Source organism: Peromyscus maniculatus, chromosome 2, assembly GCF_049852395.1.
Source record: "Peromyscus maniculatus bairdii isolate BWxNUB_F1_BW_parent chromosome 2, HU_Pman_BW_mat_3.1, whole genome shotgun sequence".
NCBI classification, from domain to species: Eukaryota; Metazoa; Chordata; class Mammalia; order Rodentia; family Cricetidae; genus Peromyscus; species Peromyscus maniculatus.
In genome coordinates, this window is record NC_134853.1 from 113,737,586 (window position 1) to 113,744,187 (window position 6,602).

Below are 6,602 nucleotides of genomic sequence, written 5' to 3' on the forward strand. Positions count from 1 at the left end.
CTATAGTGAAAGACGGTAGTTTTTTAATTTACAATTTCTGATTGCAAACATAATTAGTGTAAATGTTCACTTTCTGAACTTAGCAGAAATGGGAGAAAGAAGGGTGGATGATAGGGAATCCACAGAGAAAGGTAGATAGATAGATAAAGAGGTTGAGAGAGAGAAATAAGCAAGTCATTTATTCTTACATTTTTATTGAATTTGATTAAGTATTAGTCTTCTGTCTCCAGCTGGCATTGTGATAGAGTTCTGTTTGAACAATAAAAAAATGATAACCAATTTTTAGAAAGGTTCTTTTAATTTTTATTTTTTACTTTCTTTTTATTTATTCTTTGTATCTTTTACATCATGCCTCCAGATCCCATCCATTTTTGTACCCGATCAGAATAAAAGTAAATAAAATTTAAGAGAAAAAAGAGGGGAAATGGAGAAAGAGAAAATCTCATCATGGAAGCTGCAGTGTGACACAGTGAGTCACACAGTAAACCCCTTTATCCATACATTTTACATGCAGGCATTCATCACACACACACACACACACACACACACACACACACACACACACACACACACAAAATCATTGATCTGGCTTGAGGCCTTGGGTCTTGGCTATATCTTCTATGCTCACTGGAACTTTTCCTGGAGATCCCATTGCTGCCCTGTGTTATGGAGATTCTGAAGCCCTGGGGTTGCAGCACAGCCCCCACATTCTGCAGCACATCACAGATGGGGTGGATGTTGGGGTAAGCCAACACATAACCCTGGTTTTGGGCCGGGGTTGTTGCAAGCCAAGCTCTCTCCTGACTTCACCTTCAGGGTGAGCTCTCCAACATTGTCAAGGCTAGTTCACCCCTTGCAGTTTTGAGCAAGAACAGGGCCTGGTCTCCTGTTTTTGCATCTTCAGGGTCAGTTCTCCCATACCTACACCTTCAGGGACAGCTCTACTTCATTATCCAGGCTAGTTTTAGTAGACACTCTCCTGAGTTCTAGAACATTCTAGAACATGCTTACATTCTCAGGGTAAGCTCTTTCTCCTGCCTCAGGTGTTGATGGGCAGAGGGGCAGGAAAGCATCTCTTCACTGCTCATGTCACCACATGACAAATGGGTAACAACGGGGACAGCTCTCCCATGCTCACAACATCGGGGCTGGCTCACCCACATCTCTGACAACAGTGTCAGCTCTACTGTGCTGCCTAGGCAAGGAGCAGGGCCCACTTTATTGAGTGCTGCAGCAGGTAAGGGTGAGGGTCAGCTGTTTGTCTATTGCAGGTGGTAAGGGGGCAGGGGTTAGGAAGGACATCTCTTCCCCACCCAAACTCTTGCATGACAGACAAGCAGCGGGGACAGATCTCCCATGCTCACAACTTCAGCGCTGGCTCACCCGCACATCCACCAACAGGATTGACTCTGTTGTGCTGCCCAGGCTAGGTACAGGGCCTGCTCTCCCTAGTATTGCAGCTGATGGTGGGTGGGGGCAGGGACATCTCTCTAGCTCTTATGACCTGAAAGCCAGCTCTCCCACCTGTCTGAGACATTGATAGGTTGAGGGGGAGGGCATCTCTCTCCCATCCGTGCTGCCACAAGACAAATGAGTAATGGAGACAGCTCTCCTATAGTAACAACTCTAGGCAGACTTTTTTTTTTCCCACCTGCCAGTTCCCAAATATTTGACACAGAGACTTAAGTTAGAGGATTTTTTTTCCATCTGAATCTGTCTTTACTGAGCATCTGTATTGTTTTTTGATTGCATGAGGTTAATCTAAAAATGCAATGTCACTGTCCGCCAGTGTAGCTTAGCTTATTGCATGAAGGTAGTACATGGCAGCTGGCTACTGGCTTCTCCTTCAGGCAGCTGCTGAAAGTCATGTCTTGGTAGTGCGGCTGGCATGATGGACATAAGACTAAAAAAGCCACATTTGGCTCCATTTTTGTGTGTTTAGAACCTTGTAAAAGCTTTCTCAAATTTTATGTGTGTGTAGGTGCCCCACATTGGGTGACATTTGTAGGTGGACTTTTCTTTTTCCCATCTGCCAGTTCCCAAATAACCAACACAGAGACTAATACAAATTATAAATACTCAGCTGATAATTTAGGCTTATTACTAACTAGCTCTTATAACTTAAATTAACTCATTTCTACTAATCTATGTATTTCCATGTGGCTCGTAAATTTACCTGTCTTCCAACATGTCTTGCTCCCTCTGCATCTCCAGATGACTGCTGAGACTTTAGTCCTTCTTCTTCCAAGTGTCCTTAGTCTGATTTTTCCACCTAACCTTGTCCTGTCCAGCTATTGGCCAGTCAGCTTCTTTATTAGACCAATCACAGTGTAATTTATACAACATACAGAAGGATTTTTTTTATAGCACACAACTTCTGGGCTGGCTCATCCACACCTATTTCAACAAGGTCAGCTCTCTCTCTATATATATATGGAGAGAGAGAGAGAGAGAGAGAGAGAGAGAGAGAGAGAGAGAGATCCTATTATGGTGTGATTCTGATATGAGACACATGTTCTGTGTTCTTTCTCATTAACCTCTTTTGACCTCTCATAAAGGTCAGCATGTAGCTCTTCAAATGTTTTTTTTTTTTAGATTATAATATAATTACAACATTTCTTTCTTTCCTAACCCCCCTCCAAGTCCTTCCATGTAAACTTTCACACTCTCCTTTAAATTCATGACCTCCCTTTTCACTAATTATTATTGCATGCACATATAAATGCATAAACAGGTATATATTTAAATATAAATTGTCCAACATTTTAAAGAGGTTATGACATTGAAAATAAGTGTAAGCTGTTAGTTTTGCTTTTAGGACTATGTATATGCTAAGTCCAAGATGTTACATGAAATACCAAGTCAGTCACTGACATCATTTTCATTATAAATACAATGTTAAAAAATACTCTTAAGGTTTGTACAGAGGATTTGGACATTTGTCTCCTTCCATAATGCACATCTCCCAAATATATGTGTGAATTCACAGTCCCTAAGGTTAGAATAAAGGAGCTGTATGTTGAGATTGATGCAAGTGAAGCAGGAAAACCTGGGTACTCCCACCTAGCAGAACTCTTTCTACACCTCTCTGCTGTCAGAAGATAAAGAATGAGTGCTCTGTGCAAACCTTTTGCAAATTAGAATTTGCTTTGAATGGAATGTTTATTAATGGTTTTTGTTTTCTTGTCCTGAGGCACACATCTCTGTCTGTTTATGCCTTTGGTAAATGAGTTCATTTTTTGCCATTATTTATTATTGGTACTTGTCAGATTTTTAATTATATAATTAAGATGCAATTGTTCTTCACTAATAAAAAATCATTAAAAGTGTTGTAATATGGCTGTTCCAAAATCATTCTGCATTTCTGGAAAATAAAATAAAATTTAAAGATTCCAAACTATATAACATGTAACCTATTTTCTTCAAGGGTACGTTTGATTTGTTTAATAAATTAAAGTTTGTACAATATCTGCAGACACATACAAAGAAAATCAACTCTAGATGAATTAACAACATTGCCAAAGGTAATGTTTGAAATACAAAATTTAGGAAAATGAAAATGAGGACAAGCAAGTAGATTTTCCTATTGCATTTGATGAAAATAATAAGATGGAGAAAGACTCCCACATGATTCGGGTTTATACTGAGATTCCTTGCGACAACAAAACTGACACTCAGAAAATATATGCCATCTGCCCAGGGTTATTCATTGTCTATGCTCTCCCTGTCCTGTGGCATTCCAGGCCAACTCAGTGCTGTTTACTTTACATCAAGGTAACAAATTAATAGCTTTCATTATGTCAGCTTCATAAAGAATTGGGTTGTTTGTCTCTCTTTTCCCTGCTTCTCTTCCTTCCTCCTGTGCCCTTTGTGCCCTTCTGCCCCAGGCTGTCACCATTTCCCTTTTATGTCATGTGTGGTTTATTTCCTGTCCCCCCTTCCTCAATCACCTATACTTTTCTTTTAATGTTCTTTCTTCATACACTTTGTCGATTTCATTGCTTTGCCTAGTGGAAATATCCATAGCCAAGTTACCCAAATCTTTAGGACACTGTTCGGAGAAGCATAAATGTGGTGATATTGTGTCCTCCAATATATTGTACACCCTAATAAACTTATCTGGGGGTCAGAGAACAGAATAGCTACTATATTATACATAGAGGTTAGGCAGTGGTAGCACACGCCTTTAATCCTAGCATTCTCGAGGCAGAGATCCATTCGGATCTCTGTGAGTTCAAGGTCACACTGGAAACAGCCAGGCATGGTGACATACCTTTAATCCTAGTACTTGAGATCTCATGTCTTCCTTGGGAAAGACACATGCCTTTAATCCCCAGAAATTATGGCAGGAAGCAGGTATATTAAGGCGTGAGGACCAAGAACTAGAAGCTTTTAAGCTTTTAGGTTTTTAGCAGCAGTTCAGCTGAGATCTGTTCAGATAAGGAGTCAGAGGCTTTCAATCCAATCTGAGGAAACACAATCAGCTGAGGAACTGGCAAGGTGAGGTTTAATGTGGCTTGTTCTTTTTCTCTGATCTTTCAGCGTTCACCCCAATACCTGGCTCCGGGTTTGTTTTTATTAATAAGACCTTTTAAGATTTGTGTTACATCTAAATATAAATATTTATAGCAAATTCCATACAGCTATATTGAGTTCTTTTCCCATTAATGCAGATTTCTTTCAAATGTATACTGTTTTACTTGAATCTGGATTGCTTAATAACAAAACATGTAATTGATATAGGTGAACAATACATTCATGCCCAAATCAGGTAATATAAATATGGTTTACTAGACAATGATTTTTCATTTCTTTTAAATATTCAAGATAAACTTTTTATTACTTTATTAGAGAATAATGCGAGTCTTATCACTTATACCTAGTGCTATTAAATAACTTATTTTTTTTAATAAACTTCCCTTGTGTTTCTTCTTATTCATGAGCTGTGTCTTGTAAACAGATTTGTAGCCTTCCCCCTTTCATGTGAATAAGTCTGAGGCAGACACTTGCTGGAACAAAGCATTCCCAGTGCTCTCTGTGAAGAATCTGCTGACACCTGAACTGGCTTCTATTGGAATTTGTTTTTGGCTGATCTTTACATGACCTTTGAAATCCTGGCATCTGACCTGCTTTGGACTTGGATCCACGGCTCTAAGCCTGTCTGCTGCAGGGACTTTGTCCTTTCCATCTAGTATTTTCTGGACCTCTCCATCTGTCTTAACCCTCTGGAAGCCAAGATGTGAGAAGATAACACATTTCGAGACAGACCTCCTTGTTAGTCTTCTCTTTCTGAGAGACAATATATGGGGAAATACACACACCTCTTTCTAGTTGCAATTTTTTCCAATAAACATCCTTGCTGAGAGGTGTATATATTGAGGCAGAATGATTGAATAAAATAGAAAATATCAGAAACTGTGAGATCTTCGACATTTGTGAACAAAAACAAACTCCGCCAAGAAGCCTATTACTTAAAGAATTATTTTTAAAGAGGAAGAGCTACATTGGTGGGCAGGCAGATGCATACCCAAGATCCTAAGTCTAAAAAGTACTATATTATAGCACATTCTTTTCCATTTGGATTCACTTTTTGATTCTGGCTTTGGCTATTGACAGATGTGCCAACATCCTCTGAGGAAAAAACATGGAGTCCTTACAGGGCTTCTGCCCAACTGGAAAAGGGAAGCTCATACCATCTTCTAATATAGACTGTGCTCCAGAGACTGGTGACTCAATTTTGTGGACCTAATTAGTTTCGAGATGATTGAAATAAACACTGAAACGTTGGTAACAGCTTAGTGGAATTCTGGCTAATTTCTATGTCCTATGTGATTTGCCCTTCACAAATTTAAACTCCTTGTAGTTACTGCTTACCAAAATTATTAGAACCCTACAAAGCCAAGCAAAAGCAAGTCGAGTGACATTCCTCATTGTGTATTTTTAATTTACAAAGGGGAATTCTCTGGACAATTTTATTTAGCCACTAGCATGTTTAATTGGATGAAAACATTGTTTTCATGATCTTTGATACCATGTGTTAGTTTAAATTAGATCATAGCAGTTTCTAGTCACAGAATTTTGCTTCACAAATGCCTCCAAAGAGTTAGGATAGACAAAAAACAGCCCTTAACAGAATTATTGACAATATCCAAGGGTGCAAATTGTTACTTGTAAATATCAAGATTCATTATCAGACAAAAGAACAAAGGTTACATGAACAACATACATTGCCTAATATTTACAAGAAACCAACATGAGTTCAAGGTAGAAGCTGTGTTTCTGAATCCTTTATCCTTTATTAGATGAGACAATGGTGAGTCCTTTAGTCAACACACGCTCACATTGTATATATATATATATATATATATATATATATATATATATATATGTGATATCGCATATATATATATATGTATATATATATATATATGAGTGTGTGTGTATGTATTTTTAAACATGTCACAGTATAGGAATCTTGTCTTTGTAGTATAACACATGTAAAGTTTTCAGATCAATTTGAGTTTGTATAATTGCTGATGGTCTATTAACTCAATTTGGTCAATAGGAAACATTTGATACTGGCTCTATGGGGTGCAATTACA

General features: G+C 38.4%; 1 long non-coding RNA gene across 1 annotated transcript; it reads left to right on the plus strand.

The window, feature by feature from the left end:
• The first annotated feature begins 1,046 nt into the window (after window positions 1-1,046).
• LOC143271677 (uncharacterized) lies at window positions 1,047-5,791 on the plus strand. The gene is made up of 2 exons (XR_013048873.1): window positions 1,047-1,237; window positions 4,961-5,791. It is a non-coding gene; the product is annotated as an uncharacterized LOC143271677 (long non-coding RNA).
• The last annotated feature ends 811 nt before the right edge of the window (window positions 5,792-6,602 follow it).